Genomic DNA, 21,867 nt, shown 5'->3' on the forward strand with positions numbered 1-21,867 from the left:
ATTTGTTTTTCCTTTGGCTAAAGTCAAGTAGCTAACACAAATGGCCATCCCAATTACCAAGTGAATTTTGATGAACAATATATGGCAAATAGTGTTGTTGTAAGGGACAATGGAAAATTTCTTCTTTGCCCTTTGCTTATGCTAAAAATCAAGCGATAAAATGTTGATTAACCAAAGAAAGGCATATAAACATTTTATTTTAATGTGCATAACAGGAGTAGGGAAGTGGTTTGCAGGAAAATGATTATCCAGTAACTCAATAGGATGCGGATGCTTCTAAGCCCTTCTTCAAAAAGGAGAGGAGATGGAGAATGTAACAATTTGGAGAATAGTAAATGATAAATGATTTGGGGAAAATAAATGAATTTGAAGAATATACAATGACTAAACAACAAAATCTATTGGGCCCTCAGAGCATATAATTATTTGTAACGAAAGTCTTTCTGTCCATGTGTATTGACAGACTCGAACACATATATGAGTTAAGTTAATAACACTGAGGAAAAGGACCAGAGGTCATTACTTTCTTCTTTGTTCAGATAACGTCAGAGAACAACCTCATTCTGTGTTTTGGGACAGAGGATTGAGAGACAAGTGGGGGAGGGTTACAGATGATTAGAAAGAAGTTGAGGCTGCTGCTTGAGTTCAGTATGTCAAAGTGTCATAGTTTGGTATATCAGATTCTGAGTCCCAGCACTGCCAATCCCTCTATTTGGGGATTAGTCATCGCTTATCTTAAGAATATGCAAGAAATGAGTTATATCTGCTTGGTTATATAAAAGAGTGAGATTTCTTTCTATTTTTTCAATCTCTGAATAGAATCACCTATGATGCACATTACATTCTTATTTAAGGCTTATTCAATAATTCAACTGTTTTCTTTCTCTTCTTAGTTTGTAAAGAGCTTTTCTGGGTTGGTAGGAGAACTTGTTTTTAATTATATTTCCCCAACAATGTATAATCTGTTATTAAATGATTATTTGCAAACTATCCCCAGGATATGCCAAATCAACTTCATTTCTCTCACTGGGTAAATTGAGAATCACAATGGCAAGAGGTATAATCAGAGTACAAGTGTATGTAGATAACTCGCGTCCCGTTTCAGACAAAAGTTAGGGTTGATGTTGCAAAATAAGTGTTGGGAAATGTATTACAACAGAGCACTGTATTTTTTGGTGTGTTGAGCTACTAGAAAATTGATGTTCCTTTAGATTAGTTGATAATTGCTTCGTTTGTTTAGTATGGTTTCCCTTCCTTATTTGTCAACTGCAAAAATAGAAGGGTGAAGTTAATCATCTCCAAGGTGTTGTGTGGATATTTTAAAGAATGCTGATCATGAAACAGCAAGAATGGCATTGGAGGTGATTAGAGTCAGAGAAGATGATTAATTGGAATAATGTCTTGGATTGACAGAAGTGGAGTCTTAAGTTACTCTTTTCAACTTGATCTATAGAATGTCAAAAAGAGAACACAAGATCAGTTTTCATTTGCATTGAACTGTAGGATTTAATCTCTGAGTAGAAATAGAATTTGTTACTTAGGCTTTATCAATCAACAAATATCCTCTCCAATGATTTATTTTAACTCTAAAAGTTATGTTTATCAGTCTTGCGAATTAACAAGAGAACCGGGGAATCAATTCAGCTTGAAAGATGCTAGGGAAATCTTCAGAGGAGATGACATGTACCCTGATGAATAGAAGTCTATGATTTGTGTTAAAACAACAGTTTCAGGGTTATTTACATGTCACACTACACAAACACACCATATTTCTTTAAAAATTCCCAACTCCAACACTCTTGTAAATTGTAATGAAAGTTTATAATATTGTTTGGAAACAGAGAAAACAAAATAGTTACTAAATCAAGGCATACTAATATAATCCAGAGATTATAAATATCTTGCCCAGTCTTTGCTCAGTGATTTTCTTAGTCATGACATCTAGCTATCTATATTTGGTTCACTTTATTTATTTATTTATTTAAATTCCTCAACGTTTTAATGCCCAAAATGTGACTTTAGATTTTCCTCTTCTTTCTCTGTCCTTCATGCCTACATTTTTCTTTAAAACTCTTTCCTCATTAAATTTCCATGGAAATGTAAGTACCTGTGTTTGAGAATTACAGTTAAGGTAAAGCAACAACATGCTGTAATCTCTTTATGTAGTTGACATTTGTCTGAAAAGCTAATGAGCACCTGCCTTTGTACGAAAATAAATATTTTATAAGGGCTGATCCTGATCATACCTATTTTGATTTATAAAGTTAAAATACAGTTCTGCCAAAATATTCTCCTGTCTTGCATTCCTTAAGACAGACTGTCGTTTCAAGCAATTGAATATTTTTCTCTCCAACTGTCTAATTACCAAATGAAAAGCCAACCCAGATGATTCTTGTATTTTTTCTCATTTATCTCTGTAGCTTCACAATGCAAATGTTCAATTATTCTTACACTGCTCAGTATCTTTTTCTTATCTATTTTCATTCATCGTGGCCCAAACAGTGAGTTCTCCCCAGCTACTTAAATTTACTGTATACCAACACCTGGTTACTCATAAACCCCAGTTTCCTTAATTCTCGGTGTGCTTCCTGATGCTATTATTGCCTAATTAGAGAATTCCTGTATGCTGTGAAACTTGGTCCAGGCGTTTTCTCTACCACCAGGGATTGGCAGTGTTCTTGCTCAAGCACGAAGTCACCAATGGCATAGTATACCTCAATTTAGGAAACAGAGTTGATGCCCTCTGTCCTTCATTATTGTTGCTATTTTTTTTATTTTCATATAATTATTTCCCAAAACCCCTTTAAACACAAATAAGAACACAAAGAAACACAAAATGCAAAAGGAAAAATCTTGAAAGTTTGGGACTGTCAACTATTATCAGTGCCTTACCCTTATTTCTGCAATAGAATATCTGTGTCAATTCCTCCACTTCATAGGAAACTCTAGCCCCTGTCTCTAGGACTTATTCTACATGTCAAGTTTTTTCAACCTGTGGTAGGTCTCAAGGTCAGTGATAATGACCCATGCAAAATCTTAGTCTTTTAGGTTCTACACTGTGTCAAATCTATGGAGCTTCTCTTTTACTAATGTTGGCCAGTCATACATTTCCGCTTTTCATTTCAAGCGACTATTAGATTAAAGATTTCTCCTCTTTGCATTCTATGTCTTTCATTCCAGTATGTCAGTTCACCTCCTAAATTTGTTCTTCAGCTTCATTTCAACTTCAGAGTCATTTATATTTTTACTGTCCTCCAAGCAATCTGTCTCCTTCTTTCTTTAATCGCTTACCCACTTTCTTTATTTGTCAATGCTTTCAAATACACTCCTGTGAATGCTCTAACTTGCCTCCAACAACTTAACTCTGGGAGAACAAAATAGGACATATTGGAATCACCATAAATCTATGAATAGAAAGTGTACAGAGAACTTCGATGTTGTCTGACAGTGCCCTTGCTAACTCAGGTACCTGAATTGTCTTCCTAATTGGATCCCTTTTCCTACTGCCTTTATCAGAAAGCCTGCAGTCTATTGTTTCTTATCTATGGTAGATGATTAACTTCTTCCTCTGACATAGATACACACCATCTGCTTTTAAGCATGCTTAAGAGGATCCTATTAAAAGACAAAACTTTCACAGTATTCCTCTCTCATCTTGTTTCAACAACCAAACTTAACAAAGAGCTCTTTACACTAATTGCATTTCCACAAATCCATTCTTACGTAGTTTCATATCAATCTAGTTTCCATAAGAATCATGCCAGCATGACAAATCTTGTTAAAGTTACTAATGTTTTTTAAAACAAATGAACTTTTTAGGGTGGAGGAGATTTTTGTCTTGTTTTCTTTTTTTTTTGAGTTGGAGTTTCACTCTGTCACTCAGACTGGAGTGCAGTGCAGCCTTCCAAGAAGCTGGAACTACAGGGGCATGCTACCACGCCCGGCTAATTTTTTAATTATTGTAGAGATGAGGTCTCGTCAAGTTGCCCAGGCGGGTCTCGAACCCGCGAGCTCAGGCAGTCCACTCACCTAGTCCTCCCAAAGTGCTGGGATTGCAGGCTGAGCCACCGAGCCCGGCCTTGTCTTCTTTTCATTTTCTTATTTGAACTTTTTGCCAACATCCATCAGTATTGAACACTAATTCCAACATAAAACTTTTTTTTTGCTTCTAAGATGTCATCTTCACTATGTTTCCCTACTACTCAGATTCATTCTCCTATGCACAGTCATTAAATGCTCATAATCACTTTTTCATTCTTTCTCTTGTCACTTGATGTACCAAGCAGGCCATTTCATATACACACCAAAGCTTCACTGCTAACGTATACCATGTGACTCACAAAATTAAATCTCTCTTTGCCATAATTTATTTTTATAATTTAGGTATCTTTTCTTAAACTTCCTTTGTGACTGCTTTCCTTGGAAATTTTCAAGTCATCTTAAATTGACCTGTACATAATTAATTGATGTTCCCATTTTAGTAAGTTTACTTTTCACGGTTCCTTAGTCCACCAAGTAGTACCATATCCATCTCTTTCTGCAAATCAGTATCCTAGGGATTAATTCTGATACCTGTCCCTCTTTCTCATATTCCATATTCAATCTACCCTCATTGTCTGCTGAGTTTTCTTCCTAAATATTATACAAATATGTGAATTCATCATCTTCTCTACTCATTATTCTTGACAAAGCTGCATTTCTTCTTCACTAACTTCATAACTCAACTCACCTCCTATTTCTCTGTTGAACGCTTCCATTCTAAATTTCATGCTGTAGCAAGGCTAATATTTATAAAATTAAAATCTGTCATTCACCTTAAGTATTAAAACCTTTCAATGACCGTTTTAGCCTAAAGTAAAAGATAATTCATTTTACTTTAAATGTTTAATTCAAAAAATATTTTGGTAGGCATCTGGTCTTTTAGCCTTATTTTAAATTAGGGCTAAGCTGCCTCATGTCAAGATGCAATTATTTCTATTCTGCCCTGATGATTCCAAGTGAGTTTTCAACACCATGTGAGGTTGGCTCCTCGCTATTTTCCTAGAAGAGAAGAAAAACACAAGCCTTGCTTTCTTTACAACCTGTTTTTTATTTGTTTATTTATTTTTCTACCACTTAAGGCAATGGCTCTGATGTATGACTTCTTACTTTTTTTCATGCATTTTACTTTTTTTCTCTCAAAGCTAGTTATTTTTCCCTTTCTGCAAGACACTTGTACTATAATATTTATTTCCACATCTTTTATTGACATTAATTCCCATTCTTCTAGAAATATGATGTTAAGAGATAAAGTGAACTTGATTTTCACGAAAGAAAGGACATTTTGAAATATATTATGTAAATTACTTCTATACTCCTAATATTAGAACTATAGTTTTAAAATGCCTACGAGTATAACATAATATCATATATATGGTAAGCATCTTGTTTTACTCAAGACTCAAATAGTAAAATCAATTCAGGCATCTTTTGGACTGATGATCACTGATTATTAGTGCACTCCACAGTAGACCTAAAAGATGATCTCAGACAGCTGTATCATTAGATTTATAGTAGAAAATTTTAGGAGAGTTTTCACAATCAATGGTAAATATTATTGCAATTCAATGTTCTCTGTATTCAAGTTTTACATATGACCATATATTGTAAAAAATTATCCTAAAATGTAATGATTTAAAATAACAAATATTTATCGCACAGTTTATGAAGGTCAGAAAAATGGAATAATTCACATAAGTGGTTCTGACTCAAGGACTTTCCTAAGTCAAGGTTGCAGTTACATTGTTGGCCCATTTACATCCTCTTAAGTCTTCAATTATGGCTGGCAGTTCCATGTCTCAGTTTGTTTGGAGGGTTAGAATATCATAGATTGGGTAGCCTATAAACAACAGAAATTTATTTCTCATAGTTCAGTGGTCTGGAAAGGTCAAGAGCAAAGCACTGGCAGATTTGGGTTTCTGGTCAGGGCCCACTTCTTAGTTCATAGATTATTGCCTTCTCATTGTGTTCTCACAATAGAAGAAAGGAGGCTTTTAAAGGGCACTAATCCCACTCATGAAAACAAACCTAATCATCTATCAAAGTTCCCATTCCTAATACCAGCACATTAGGAAGTTAGGATTTAGACATATGAATTTGATGTTTATGCAAATTCAGTCGTTTATTCTTTCTCAGTTCACTTCTAAGAATGTTCAACCATATAGCTGGCTGTCACAGGGTGTCTCACCTCTTCATATTACCTTTCTAATAAAGATAGTTTGGAATTATTTACATGGTGGTTAGTATCAGAAAGAGATGAGAGAGACGAGAGAGAGAGAGATAGAGAACGAGAGAAAGAATACACCTTTTAGGAACAAGAGCGTTCAGGTGAGATTAAAGCCAGTCTTTATGACCTTGTCTCAGAAGTTGCATTCCAATACTGTAGTGTTTTGTTTCTTAGAAGAGTCATTAAACTTAGTCCATACTCAATGGGAAGAGTATTAACCTCTACTTCTTGAAGTGAGAAATATAAAAAAATCTGTGGACATGTTTTTAATAGCATTAAAAATGCACCATTAAATAATCCATTAAATGAATCATTAACCCATTTAAACCCATTTCAGAACTTTAAATAAATACTTTTAAACAGAATTTCAAGTAAGCAGAATAAATTCCCAACTCTAGAGCAATATAATTTAGTGCTGAAATCACACACACTCACACACACACACACACACACACAAAATGTATAGTGCAAACTCATACAAAATCAAATATATGACCTTATTATATAAAGTTTTGTAAAAGGAAATGCTTGACTTTTCAAAAGAGCTCATTCATTAAAAATAAAATTACCTTTTCGTTCATTTTGGCTGCAACCTTTAAGCAATCAATGACTATGTACTTGCTGTAATCATTCTTTAAAATTAGAATTATTGAAAAGCTTTATGATCACTGATGAATGAAAGAAAGTATTATTGATTTGTGGCCAAGAGAGATGATCTCAGGGAGTAAACAGGTTCAGTCCTTGAAGAAATCATTTTATTCTATCTCCTTCTGACATTATTGAAGTGGGTTAATTTAAAATAAACACATTATGTTTTACAATTTATTTATACATTATGTTAAAATTCATTAGGTAATGTCTTAATCTGAGTAACTTTTGGATTAAAATAATAAAGTTCAGAGCCCTCAATTGTTGAGGCTTACGTATTTCTATATGTATTTTTTAACATTATTTTATTATAAAGATGTGAGGTATGAGTAAGGATTAGGTTTGGTTTATAATTTTTTTTGTTAATTTATTTTTGTTTTACTTGTGAAATTAATTTATTTATAAGTATGCAAATGAGAAGCCAGTTCTCTGTTAGTAATCATCATGTAATGGACTCTTTTCTTTCACTAATGATTATTAGGATAGATAGAGAAATAAGTTGCCATTTTCAGGTCTTTAGGCTAGTAGTTCCAGTAATTCTACCAATGTCTCAATGGTCATAATATAAATGACACTATGTGACTTGAAAGAGTACATTTTCCTATTTAACAAACAATAAAACAACTTTAAAAATATTTAAGTATGAAAATAAAAATAACAAAATAAGGAAGATTGTGCATTGAGTAGCTGTCTCTGTTTCTTAACTTTTTTAAAAAACTAAATCATATTATTTCTGTAATCTTATTCCTGTTCTATCATGCCCTGGGAAAGATTTTGATTATAAAACTGCTAAGCAACAAAATGTAACCTGAATTGAATATCTACATATTGCTATATCCTCTGGTCACTATTCTGCCCTTTTTTCTTATTGCCCATTACTCTATTCTTGAAGTTTTCTAATTATTTGCCTTCCATGACATTCTACTATTACTTTTCTCTCTGATTACTCATTTCCAGTCCCCTTTGCCAGCTCCTTGTCTTCATACACCTGGCAATTAAATTTGAATTTCCTGTGCTTTTAAACTTATGTCCCCCTACTTCTGCTAAATTCTCTCCCTGGGCAAATACATTCACTCCCATGGCTTTATATCCCATGCAGATTCTGAGGCTCCAGAATGCATATCTCCAGGGCAAATCTATCTTAAGAATTCCAAACTTACTTTTCTTAACCAATTATATTCACGTCTGCTCAAGATCATGTAACCCAGTTTAGTATTTGGTTATTTTGTAAATCTATTCCTCCTTACTCCGGAAAACTGCTTCAATACTACTTTCTGTCACTATCCACATTCTAACTTGTAGCCTTGTCAATTTATTCTTATCAATATGTAACTCTAACAAATTTCTTCTCTCTTTTTTGAACAGCAGTTTGAGCTGCTGGGATCGATTTCATTTGTATTATTGCAGTATCTTCTTAAATTATCTCCCTGTTTTGCATCGGATGTTTCCATTCTCATCAATTCCACCCAATTCATTCTCAAAATTATGAGTTATATTTTTCAATAACTTTAATCACTGAATTCTCATGGTTCACAAAATTTTCAGAACACTATCAGTGAATTTATAATAAAATGAAAAGCAGCGTACACATTTCTACTTGTTCTTCTACCTTCATCCCATGCTTGCTTTCCCTCAATTTCTATATTCTAATCACCATGATTGCTCAGTTAATATGAAAGCTGAGTACTCCCTTATCTGAGAGTCTTTGCACTTGCTATTTCTTCTACCTAAAACTGTTTCCCTCTATCTTGTATGTTGATTACATTTCCTTTGATGAGTTAGCTGAATTGTCTCTTCCTTAGGGAAGTCTTAGGAATATTTCATCCTAAACCCAAATCACATGACCAATATCAAAATCTTTTATCATATCCTAAGTGTAATTGTGTGGCATTTAAGTTTTTAGTCTTTATAATTATTCATTTATCCAACTACGTTTTGTTTCTTTGTTTGAGTTGGAGGAGTCTCACTCTGTCGCCCAGACTGGAATGCAGTGGCCGCTCCCGGCCACCGCAGCATTGACCTGCTGGGCTCCAGCGATCCTTCTGCCTCAGCCTTCCAAGTAGCCGGAATTACAGGCATGCACTACCACGCCCGGCTGATTTTTTTGATTTATTGTAGAGATGAGATCTCTCTGCCCAGGCGGGTCTCGAACACGCGGGCTCAGACAATCCACTCACCTCAGCCTCCCAAAGGGGCAGGATTACAGGCTGAGCCACCGAACCCGGCATCCAACTACATTTTTATAGACACTTTTATGTAGTAATAAGAAGGTCCATGAGGTCAGGAATGCTATCTGTCTCAATTACCTGTCTTCTACACCTAACAAAATCCATGCTACATAGATGTATTCAATATATATTTTTAGAATAAGTAAATGATGAGGAAGATTAAGTTTTAGTTCCTTACAGCACTATAGTATCGTAGTACTAATACAGAATTACAATATTAGAAATTGCATTACAGCACTGGAAGATAAAAGAAATTAGAAACACTTTTTTTTTAAGGGATCAGAAAAGAAAGACATGATTTTGAGGCAAATGATACTATAATCACAGATGTTATGGACTTACAATTTGCTAAGGAATGGGTTTGCCACTCCTAGAAGTTGTGTCTGTGAAAATATTTCTGATTTATCAATAACTTTATTCTTCAAAACTTTCTACATGAGACATATATTCTCAATGAAAATACCATTTGCCTCTGGGCTTATTGCTTAAATATACCAAAATTTCTTTGTATAGCACATAGAACTTCTAGATTTATGACCACTGCTTAAGTTTGCAATCATAGTGCGTCTGGGATGTTCATCTAACCACTCTGCATTCCAACCTGCAAAACTTATATAGTGCTTAAAATCGTGTACTCTTTTTACTTTTATACCTAACTACTGGTAAGGAGGAGCAGAGAATGTTAATTCTTAACTATTTTACCTTTTTTGGCCTAGTGAATTTCTACAAAAAACAACTTACATACTGCATTTTCCAGAATTTTGAGAGGAAAACAAATCACAGTAGATATCTCAAGCTGAAAGTACATCTCATATATATACAATTATATGTGCTAAACTAACTGAAGTATGCATGTTGCTGGGGGCATGGAGAAAGGTTTTGACCTATTAAATTCAAAGACACCCAATCATTTCTACAATTCTGGGTCAGAGAAATGCTCCTATAATTAAGACTTTAAGCTTTTCACACTCACAAAACTGATGATTAGGCACAAGCATATTAAGTCGTGCCACTTCCAATATTTCTAAATGTTTTACTTCTTAGAACCAGCAATAGCAAGATGGGCTTTGACTTATTTCATTCTTACAAGTCTGATACACATAACACAATACATACAGTGATCTAAGCTACATCCAGAAAGTTGGCTCAAAGGAGACTGCATTGCTTTGTTTTTAGCTTTCTAATCTTTCCAACTTTAAGAAGTGTGGAACGAGTTTTAAGAAAGTTCCTCCAAATAGTCTACCACACACTTTCCATAAAGATTCCCCAGCACCCCCAGAAATAATACAGACTCATTCTGTAGCCTATTTCACTCTCTATATTTTAACACTTTCCCAGGCTTCTTACAGTATTTTAACTGTTTATGTGACTATTGTTCCAAATACATGCTGAGATTTCCTGATCATTATTCATGTCTAATTCATCCAACTATTATGAGGTCTTCCAGTTGATAATTTCTTAATAAATATATTGTAAATTACTAAAATAGTGAATTAATGGATAGTCAACTGTCCAACTCAAATTTCTAATTAACTCACAGCTAAAATTCTTCCTCAAACCTTCTGTAAGGCATGCAATCAGCCAAATGATTGGGCAAACACAACATGCAACTTTATATGTTTATTAATATATATGACTAGAGTTAAGTGTATGTTTGTTCATATTCATGTTTCTTGTATACATATATATTGTATTTTTTTTGTTACAACACCCTCACAGTGGTTTTTTTTCCCTGAAAATAACCAATAATGTAACTGCATTCTTTAGAGGGCATTGCAGGATAGTGTTGTAGTTTTTTATTTTTTCCCTAGGACCTGACTGCCTCTTGGGTCAGTCACTAAACATCTCCCAGTCTCAGATTCCTCATCTATAGAATGAGACTAATAATAATACTTAGCTCAGATGGTTCCCATGCGAAATAATACAGCTTAAATGTGGCATCAAATATATACCAATGACTTGATTAACATAAATCAGTTATTTGCTATTCTTGAATTATTTTTTTAAAAAAAACTTGCAAGTTATTTTATTTAAATAATTAATAAAACATTGAAAGAAATACATTTTTCAGAAAAGAACCATGGATGATTATGTTTAATACACTAATTAATGTATATAAATATGTTCTAGAATAATTATTCTTCTTGCTGGTTTTAATGTTTCATAGTAAATATAAAGAAGTTATATTTCCATTTTGCTTCAATATATGTAATTATGGTGTTAAATTTTTGAGGAATTTCATTTTTTAAAAAATTTATTTGATTTTAAAGATGTGAGGTACAATTCAGGATTAGGTATACAAGTGGTCATCGTACAGGTAAAGTTTGGACCTACCTTTGGTCCCTACTTTGCCTGGTTTGAGATAAGGCACACTTATTAATGTTATATGCCTCCTTCATTCCCCTGGCACATTCTAGTTTCTGCCAATTCCTGTCTTATAGTATTATGGTAAATGTTCAGGGTCCACTTATGAGTACTCAGTTATTCATTTCTGTGATAAATCACTGATAATTATAGATTCTAAATCCATCCAAGTTACTGTGAAGTCCATAATTTTGTTCTTTTTATGGCTGTGTAATATTTCATTGTGTATATGTACCAATTTTTTTTATCCTGTCCACTTTCGATGGAGAGCATAGATGGTTCCATTTTTGCTACTGTAAATATGCTCCAGTAAACATGTATGTGCAGGCATCTTTTTTGTAGAGTGATTTAAGTTCCCCAGGTTTTTCTCCCAGAAGACGGATTGCTGGATGGTATGGAAGGCCAATTTCCACTTCTTTCAGGAACTGCACCACTGATTTCCATAGAGGTTGAACTACTTTAAAGTGTAGAAGCAACCTCTTTCTCTGCATCCTTGCCAGCATCTGTTGTTTTTTGTTTTATTAATGATAGTCATTCAATGTGACTTTGATTTGCATTTCTCCCATGATAAGTGAGAGTGAGCATGTTTTCATGTGTATGTGGCTGGTCATATGTCTTCTTCTGAGAAGTGTCTATTCATGTCTTTTGCTCACTTTTAAATGATGCTGTTTTTGTTTGTTTGTTTGTTTGTTTGTTTTTTCCTTTTGGCACATTTGAGTTCCTTGTAGATCATGGATGTTAGGCCTTTGTCAGATAAGCAGTTGGTGATATTTTTTCCCCATTCTGTAAGCTGTCACTCTGCACTCTTGTTGGTTTCTTATGTTTTGCAGAAACTTTTCAGTTTGATGAGACCTCATTTGTCTATCTTATCTCTTAAGGCATGGGATTTTGGGGTTTTGATCAGGAATTGGCTGCCTATTCCAACTTCTGTAAGTATGTCTCCTAAATTTCATAATATTCTTAAAGTTTAAGGTTTTACATTTAGGTCTTTGATACATTTGGAGTTGATTTTTGTGTCTGGTGGTATGTAGGGATCCTGTTTCATGCTTCTGCATGTCGTCAGCCAGTTTTCCCAGAACCATTTACTGAATAGGTTCTCCTCTAACCCAGTCGTTTGTAGTGGAGGTTTTGTCAAAGATGAGTTGGTTGAAAATTTAGATTCTGCTTCTGGAATCTCTATCCTTTCCATTGATCTATATGCTTGTTCTTCTACAAATACCAGGCTGTTTTGATAATTGTAGCCTCATAATAAAGTTTAAAGTCTGGAAGTGTGAAACCTCCCATTTTGTTTCTTTTGCTAAGGATTGTTTTGCCTATTCGTGGTTGTTTATGTTTCCATATGAATTCCTCTATTGTTTTCTCCACAGCTGAGAAGAATGATGTTGGTAATTTAATGGGTATAGCATTGAATCTGTGGATTGCCTTCAGTAGGATGGTCATCTTAACAATGTTGTTTTTTCCAATCCATGAGCATGGGATATTTTTCCATTTATTTGTGTCATCTTTGACTTATTTGAATAGCGTTTTGTAGTTTTTATTGTAAAGATATTTCTCTTCTCTGGTTAGGAAGATGCTGAGGCATTTCATTTCCCTGCATATTGTGTATGGGATTGTGCTATTAATTTGGTTCTCTGCCTGTTTGTTGTTGGTGTATTAGGATGTGACTGCATTTTCCATGTTTATTTTATACCCTGAGACTGAGCCAAAATTCTTTAACAGTGCAAGGAGGTTTTTGACAGATTCTTTTAGGTTTTCAAAGTATAAGATCATATCATCAGCAACGAGGAATATCTTGAATTTTTCTTTTCATATATGGAAACTCCTGATTCCCTTCTCTTGTCTGATAGTTGTAGCTAGGATTTCCAAAATTATGTTGCATAAGAGGGATGAGAATGAGTAGCCTTGTCTCGTTCTAGTTTTTAGGGGAGATGCTTCCATTTCCATTGGTTCAACAATATGCTGGCTGTGGGTTTATCATAGATGGCTCTTAGTATTTGGAGGTTTGTTCCCTTTATGCCTAGGTGTTCAAGAGTTTTATCACAAAGGATGCTGGATTTTATTGAAAGATCTTTCTGCACCTAATGATATAAACATGCGACTCTTATTTTTGCACCTGTTGGAGTATTTCATTACATTTATGGTCTTGCAGACATTGAACCAGTCCTGCATCCTGGGGATAAAGCCCTCCTGGTCATGAGGGAAGATTTTTGAGATGTGTTGTTGGATCCAATTTGCTAGAATCTTGTTGAGAATATTTGCATCTATGTTCATAAGAAATATTGACTTGTAGTTCTCTATTTTTGTTGGATCTTTACCTGGTTTGGGTATCAGTGTGATGTTAGCTTAATAAAATGATTTAGGGAGAGTTCTGTCTTTGTCGATTGCCTGGAATACTTTCAGCTTAACAATAACCCACAACCATTGGAGACTGCCTGGAATACTTTCAATAGCATTAGTGTCAGCTCCTCCTTGTATGTTTTGTAGGATTCCACTGGAAATCTGTCTGGTCTAGGACTTTTAAAATTTATTTCATTTTATTTTTATTATTATTATTTTTTGTTTGGTGGTTAGTTTTAATTCTCCTCTGAGTACTGATCTCATGGCATCCCAGGGGTTTTGGTAAGCTGTTTCTTCATTTTCATTTGTTTCTTGGTATCTTTTAATTTCCGTTTTGATTTCTGTGTTGATCCAGGATTCATTCAGCATCATACTGTTTAGTATCCATGTCTTTGTAGGTTTGAGGGAATTTTGTTGGTGGTGATATTTATTTTCATTCCATTTTTGTCTGAGAAGTTGCATGGCAGTATTTCAATCTTGTGAAATTTGTTTATGCCTGATTTATGGCTGATGATGTGCTCAATCTTGGAGTAAGTTCCATAGAGTGATGAGTAGAATATATATTCTGTGGTTGCTGGGTGGAGTGGTATGTAGGTATCTACTAAGTCTAAATGGTCAAGTGTCAAGTTGAGGTTCTACGTCTCCCTGTTAATTTCTTTTTTTACTTCAATAATCCATCTACGGTTGTTTGTGGGGTATTGAAGTCTCTAGGTATGATACTGTTAGAGTCAATATCTTATTTTAGTTTACTTAGTAGTTGCTTTATAAAAGCTGGTGCACCTGTGTTGGATGCATATATGTTTAGAATGAGTATTTCTTGTTGATGGATTGAACCTTTTATATTATGTAGTGTCATTCTGAATCTTTTTAAATTTTTTATAGCTGGAAGGTTGTTTTATCTGATATGAAGATTGCAACTCCTGCCATCTTTTGTGAACCATTCACCTGAAATTTTTTTTTTCCATTCTCTGACTTTGTGTCTGTGGGAATCCTTTCTGGTGAGATGAGTTTTCTGGAGGCAGCAAATGATTGGGTCATGAATTTTTATCCAGTTCTTTTCTCCCTAGCTGTTGGTGGTGAAGATTTTGTGGAAGATGAACTGGTTGAGAAATTGAGGTTTTCCTTATGAAATCTCTATCCTGTTCCATTGGTCTATATGCCTGTTCCTGTAGCAATAACAGGCTGCTTTTACTATTGCAGCTTTTATAAAGTTTAATGTCTGGGAGTGTGATACCTCCTAATTTTTTTTTTTTTTTTTTTTTTTGCTGAATATATATATATGTTTTGGCAATTCATAGTTGTTTATGTTTCCATGTGAATTCCTGTATTTTCATTTCCAATCTGAGAAGAATTCTGCTGGTAATTTAAATGATATTGCATTAAATCTGTAGATTGCCTTGGGTAGGATGGACATCTTAAAAATATTGACTCTTCTAATACACAAACATGGAATATTTTTCCATCTGTTTGTGTCATCTTTTATTTCTTTGAGCAGAGTTTTGTATTTTTCTTTATAAAGGTCTTTCACATTTCTAGTTAGGAAGATGACAAGGTTTTTATTTTTTCTGGCTATTATGAATGGGATTGTGATTCTTTTGTGGGTTTCTATTTGTTTATTGTTAGTATGTAGAAATGCGACTGTCTTTTGCACATTGATTTTATACACTGAGACTTTAACAAAGTCCTGTATCAGTACAAGGAGGTTTTTGACCGATTCTCTTGGGTTTTCGAAGTATAGCATCATGTCGTCTTCAAAGAGGGATTACTTGACTTCCTCTTTTCCTCTTTGAATACCCCTGATTTCTTTCTCTTGTCTGATTGCTCTAGCAAGGATTTCCAAAACTATGTTGAAAAGGAGAGGTGAGAGTGGGTATCCTTATTTTGTTCCTGTTTTAGGGGGAAATGCTTCCAATTTCTGTCCATTTAGCAGCATGCTGGCTGTGATTTTCTTGTAGATGGCTCTAACTATTTTGAGGTATGTTCCATCTATGCCTAGGTATTCGAGGGTTTTTATCAGAAGGGATGCTGGATTTTATCAAAAGCTATTTCTGTGTCTAATGATGCAATCATTATATCTGATGATATATGATATATCTAATTACATTTATGGTCTTATGAATGTTGAACCAATCCTGCATCCCAGGGATAAAGCCTACTTGGTCATGGTGGATGATTTTTTTAGATGTATTGTGAATCTGATTTGCTAGGATCTTGTTGAGAATTTTAGCATCTATGTTCATCAAGAATATTGACCCGAAGTTCTTTTTTTTGTTAGATCTTTACCTGGTTTGGGTATCAATGTGATGTTAGCTTCATAAAATGATTAGGGAAGAGTTCCACCTTTCTCAGCTGCCTGGAATACTTTCAGTGGGATTGGTATCAGTTCATCCTTGTATGTTTATAGAATTCTGCTGGAAAGTCATCTGATCCAAGGCTTTTTTTTTTTTTTTGTAGGTAGTTTTCTTATGACATAGCCAATTTCCTGGATTGTTATTGGTATATTTTAGGTCTCGATTTCTTCTTGTTTCAACTTGGGGAGATTGTGTAATGTTCAAAAGTGTTACATTTTCTTTAGGTTTTCAAGTTTGTTTCCATATAAGTGTACATAGTAGTCTGTGATAATGTTTTATATTTCTTCAGGGTTAGTTGTAACTTGATCTTATGCATTTCTGGTTGTGTTTATTTGGGCTTTTTCTCTCTTTTTCTTGGTCTGTCTAACTAGTGGTACATCAATCTTGTTTATCCATTCAAAGAACCAGTTTTTTGTTTTGTTTATTTTTTGTATTATCTTTTTGTATTATTTTTTGTATTATCTTTTTGGCTTCTATACTTGTATTTGGGCTTCTCTTTTAACTTCTACTGAAGTTAAGGTTTTGGTGGTCTTGCTTTTCCAGCTCCCTTGAGTGATTTTATTTAGATTGTTTACTTGTGATCTTTCCATTTTCTTCATGTGTGTTCATAGATATATTAATTCCCCTCTTAGTACTGATTTCATAGCATCTCAGAGGTTTTGGTAAGCTGTTTCTTCATTTTCATTTGTTTCCAGGTATTTTTAATCCCTGTATTGATTTCCATGTTGTCCCGGGAGTGGCTTTGCATCACGCTGTTTAGTGTCCATGTCTTTGAGGGTTTTGCGGAAATTTTTTGGTGTTGATATTTATTTTTATTCCACTGTGGTCTGAGAAGGTGCATGGCAGAATTTCAATCTGGTGAAATTTGTTTATGCTTGATTTATGGCTCAGGATTTGTTGATCTTAGAATATGTTCCATGTGGTGATGAGTAGAATGTATATTCTGTGATTGTTGGGTGGAGTGTTTATAGGTATCATTAAGTCCATGTGGTCAAGCATCACACTGAGGTTCTGGATCTCCTTGCTGCTTGTTTTTTTCTTGATGATCTGTCTAAGATTGTGAGTGGGGTGTCTAAGTCCCCAGCTATGATAGTGTTAGAGTCAATATCTTTTTAAAGTTTGCCTAGAAGCTGCTTTGTGAAAGTTGTTGCTCCTATGGTGAGTGCATATATGTTTAGGATGGATATTTTTTGTTGATGAATTTAACCTTCTTTTATCATTATGTAGTGACCTTCTGTACTTTTTAAATTTTTGATAGCTTAAAGGGTATTTTGTCTGCTATTAAGGTTATTACTCCTGCTTTCATTTGTTTTCCATTCACCTCAAATTTTGTTTTCCATCCTCTTACTTTGAGTCTGTGAGTGTCCCTTCTAGTGATATGAGTCTCTTGGAGACAATATATTGTTACCTTATGATATGTTGTTGTCATTCTATGTCTTTTCAGTGGTACATTTAGTCCATTCACATTCAGGCTAATTATTGAAATGTGAGAGTTTATCTTTCTCATGAGGTTCTTATAGAGTTTGTTGCTGCTGTTTGTTTGTTGTCTTTCTTTTGATTTGGGGGTTGATTTATGTGTATTTTCAATCTTTTTTTCTGCATTATTGTGAAGAGCATAGTCATTCTTTTTTATCCTTTCTTAAATGTTTCTTGTAGAGCTGGTCTAGAGGCAGCGTAAGCTCTTAGGGATTGAATGTCTGGGAAAGATTTTAATTCTCCATTCCTGATGAAGTTTAGCTTTGCTGGGTAGGTACTTCTTGGTTGAAATTGTTTATCTTTGAGAACTTTGAAGATTGGGCTCCAAACTCTCCTAGCCTGAAGTGTTTCTGTAGCTAAGTCTGCTGCTATTTGAATTGGTCTTCCCCGGTAGACAGTCTGACCTATTTCTCTTGCTACCTTTAGGATTGTTTCTTTTATACCCATTTTGCATAGGTGAATTACTATGTGTCTAGGAATTAGTCTACTCACTTGTCATCTTGTAGGGGTTCCCTGAATCTTTTATGTTTGAATGGTCACATCACTGATGAGATGAGGGAAGTTTTCTTGGATAATTTCATGGATTGTTTGTTCCAGGGTAGTCTCTGTCTTTCTACCTCAGGAAATCCAATTAATCTTAGGTTCAGACTCTTGAAATAATCACTCTTGTCTTGAAGGTTTTGCTCTGTTCTTTTAAGCTTCCTTACTATGTTTTTGACAGTTTGGGTTAGTTCATATTTTGGTCCTCAAGCTCTCAGATTTCTTCTTTGTTTGGCTAATTCTGCCTTCCAAGCTTATCAGTTTGTTATTTATTTCATTCACTGTATTCTTTGTTACTGTTATCTTAGTTATCAACCCTTTATTCTTTCCTCTTATCTCTCCTCAATTCTGTTTATTCTCTCTATTAATGTCTTGATATCTGGGTTTGTAGTTTGAGACCAGTCATTCTGAGGGCTCTTCATTGTTTGCATTCTGAAGTCTGTATTCTCAGTGGCTGACCTTCAGGGTTCTGTATGAGACCCATATTCTTCTTTTGGCTTTTCTTCATTTGTGTAGATTTTCCTGCCCGCCCCCCTTCTTTAATTCTGCTGTTCAGGGATAGGGGATAGCTTTTTCTTCTATTGTTCAATCTCCTATTCTTCCTTATGTGAATCCTCTGGTTTTGTTCAATTCTGAAGTTGTACTGTGGGATGGAGGCTGTACTTTTTGCAGTTTTGAGATTTAATTGAGGGTGGAGCTATGATTCAGAAACTATCTGCAGATCCCAGCATCCACTGACAGGTGTGTGAGCCCCCTGAAACCTACTTCCCACTGTCTTATAATCTATCCATGCAGTGGGGGAATAGGTTTGCCCCCTGAAAGCAAAATGAGGTAAGAAAAAGTAAAAGAATGGAAAAAAGGAAAGAGGGGTATGAGAGGAAGGTGGAGAGATAGAATAGGAGGAAAAACAAGCAGGCATACCAACTAACAAATGGAAAGAGACACAAAGACAGAAAAGAAAAAAAAGAGAAAAAATGAAAACGAAAACAGGCAAACTGACAGAGACCCCCCATTGATGTACTCTCCCTCAGAAATACCCATAAACAGAAAGTCTAAGAAAAGCAATGAAATAACAGAAACAAAGTGAGTATGAAAATGATATCAAAAGCAGAAAGAGAGAGAAAAAAGAAACAAAAACAAAAACAAAAAACAAACAGACAAACAAAAAATAAAACTCTGAGGTGGTTCCTGTAAGTACAACTTCCTTTCAGCTCTGATATCCAGTCCCTCCCCTCTGCTCTCAGAGTAGGCTTATAGGGTTGCTTTGATGCCCCAGGCCTACTTTGGGAGGGCAGTGGCTCAGATCTGGACTCACCCAGTTTACTGACTGTCAAATCTCCCACTCAGATCTGATGCATCTGTTTGTGTCCGATCCAATGTTGGGGAGGGGTGTCTGTTTCTGCAAGTTTGAAGAGATTACCTCTAGGTCCCAATTTGGAGGCTGGGTGGTTGGCAGGGCAATGCAGGTCTCTGCCTGGTCCTGGGACAGAGAAAATGACTCTGGCTGGCATTTCCTCACCTCTCACCAGTGGTCGGGCTCATCTCCAGCTCCCCTGACTGCTCTCCCCATGGATCCTGGGCTTTAGCCACTTTGCAGTCACAGGTGATGGTGTGGGCTGGGCTTCAGGTGATGAGGTTCAGTTGAATTCGGCGGGCTTTTCTCAGGAGAGGCCAGAGAGCAGAGAGCAGCAGATGATCCTGTGTGCCCAGGTCTCTAAACTCAGGATGATGGGAGGGTTGCAGTCACTTCCATAGGAGAGTCCCGGATGCATAAACCTGAATCTCCCCTCAGACAGATTTTCACTCATCCATTGGCACATATCCACTCTTGCAGAGTCTTTATCGACACTCATTTTTGCAGAGACTCTCACAGTTGTACCTATCCTGTTGCCTTCTGGCAGGAAAATCTGTTTGTTTGCTTGTTTGTTTGTTTTTTCTGTGCACAGCACCTTTTTAAGAGCCTTCTATGGAATTGGTCTCTTAGTAGCACATTCTCTTAGGGATTGGATGTCTGGGAAGGGTTTAATTCTCTGTCACTGAAGATGCTTAGCTTGGCTATCTAGGAAATTCTTGGTTGAAATTGTTTATCTTTGAGAACATTAAAGATTGGGGACCAATTCCTTCTGACCTGTAGTGTTTCTGCAGATATGTCTCCAGTAATGCTGATTGGTCTCCCCCAGTAGGTAGTCTGAACTTTTTCCTTTGCTGTCTTTAGAATTTTTTCTTTTATACCTACTTTGTGTAGGTGAAGTGTCTAGGGGTTGGTCTTCTCATAAGATGTCTTGCAGGGGTTTTCTGGATCTCTTTTGCTTGGATAGTCATCTCTCTGACCAGTTGAGGGAAGTTTTCTTGAATGACTTCATGAAATGTTTGTTCCAGGGTGTTTTCTCTTTCTCTTTCTATTTCAGTTACTCAAACAGACATAGGTGTGGTTTCTTGATAAAATAGCACATCTCTTGGAGAGTTTTCTCTTTATTCTTAAGAGTTTTTTCCTATACTTTTAATAGATTGGTTTAACTTTTAGTAGATTGAATTAATTCAATATTTTGGTTTTCGAACTCTGCGATACTTTCTTCTGCTTGGTCAATTCACCTTCCCATGCTTGTCAGTTTGTTATTTAATTTTAGAATGGAGTTCTTTATTTCTTTTATTTCTATTTCTAAGTATGCTATCTTGAGCCTGTCTGGCTCCATTGTAATTTAATTTAGTTTTAGTCTTTGCATTTCTTGATTTTGATTCATTCTATCCAATGATTATCTGATCTCCATAAGTACTTTCTGGGTACTGTTGTTCTCAGATATAGTCATTGTTGTGCCCCAGTAACTCTTCTTTCTAGTACTGACTCTTGGCTGGAGTTCTGACAGTTATTGGCAGTTTTTCATTGTTTTTTTCTTCATTTGTAGCAGTTATCTTTCTCTTTAATTTTATTGCTCAGTGGAAAATAGAGAAACAATCACATCTGATATTTGCTCTACCTTTTGTCCTTCCTTGAGCTGAGGGTCCAGATTTGTTCTATTATAAGGTAGTGCTGAGCACGGGGCATTGTGTTGTCTCTTTACAATTTTGAGCACTTACTAGTGAGTGGCAGGTGGGTGCAAGCATTTTGAACCTATTGGCAGGTTATAATGTTTGCTATCTGGTGAATGGACTAGCTGGGATTCACTCTTTGTCTCTGCACAATATGACCTTATAATGGGAATACTTGCATAGCCCCTAAACCCAAAACAGGGTATAAGACATAAGGTTTAGACAGTGTTTAGACATAAGGTTTTTTAGAAGCACAAGTTAATATTAAGTTTATTATGAATTTATTATAAGTTCTAACACTTATCTAGGAGTTATATTGGTGATTTATAACACTGTTTTTGCAGATTTAGGTTGAAAATTAATCATTAAGGTTTTTACTTAATTCAATAGTTAAAATTCTAAGTTAACATTTATAGAGTGGGTTTTCACTGAATTCATAATATAATAATCAGATACTTTTATGATAAATTAACTAGAGACAGAATGCAACCTTGGGGGCCTGGGAAATATCACTAAAAGCTTCTTTTGAGTTTTCTTTAGAAATAAACACTGCAGGATAAGAGAAAAGTAGCAAAGACACCTGGACAAGAAAGGTGATTATGGAGCTTTGAAGGTCATAGAAGCCTCAGAG

Source organism: Carlito syrichta, unplaced genomic scaffold, assembly GCF_000164805.1.
Source record: "Carlito syrichta isolate Samal-C Ts95f unplaced genomic scaffold, Tarsius_syrichta-2.0.1 Scaffold303579, whole genome shotgun sequence".
Classification (NCBI taxonomy): domain Eukaryota; kingdom Metazoa; phylum Chordata; class Mammalia; order Primates; family Tarsiidae; genus Carlito; species Carlito syrichta.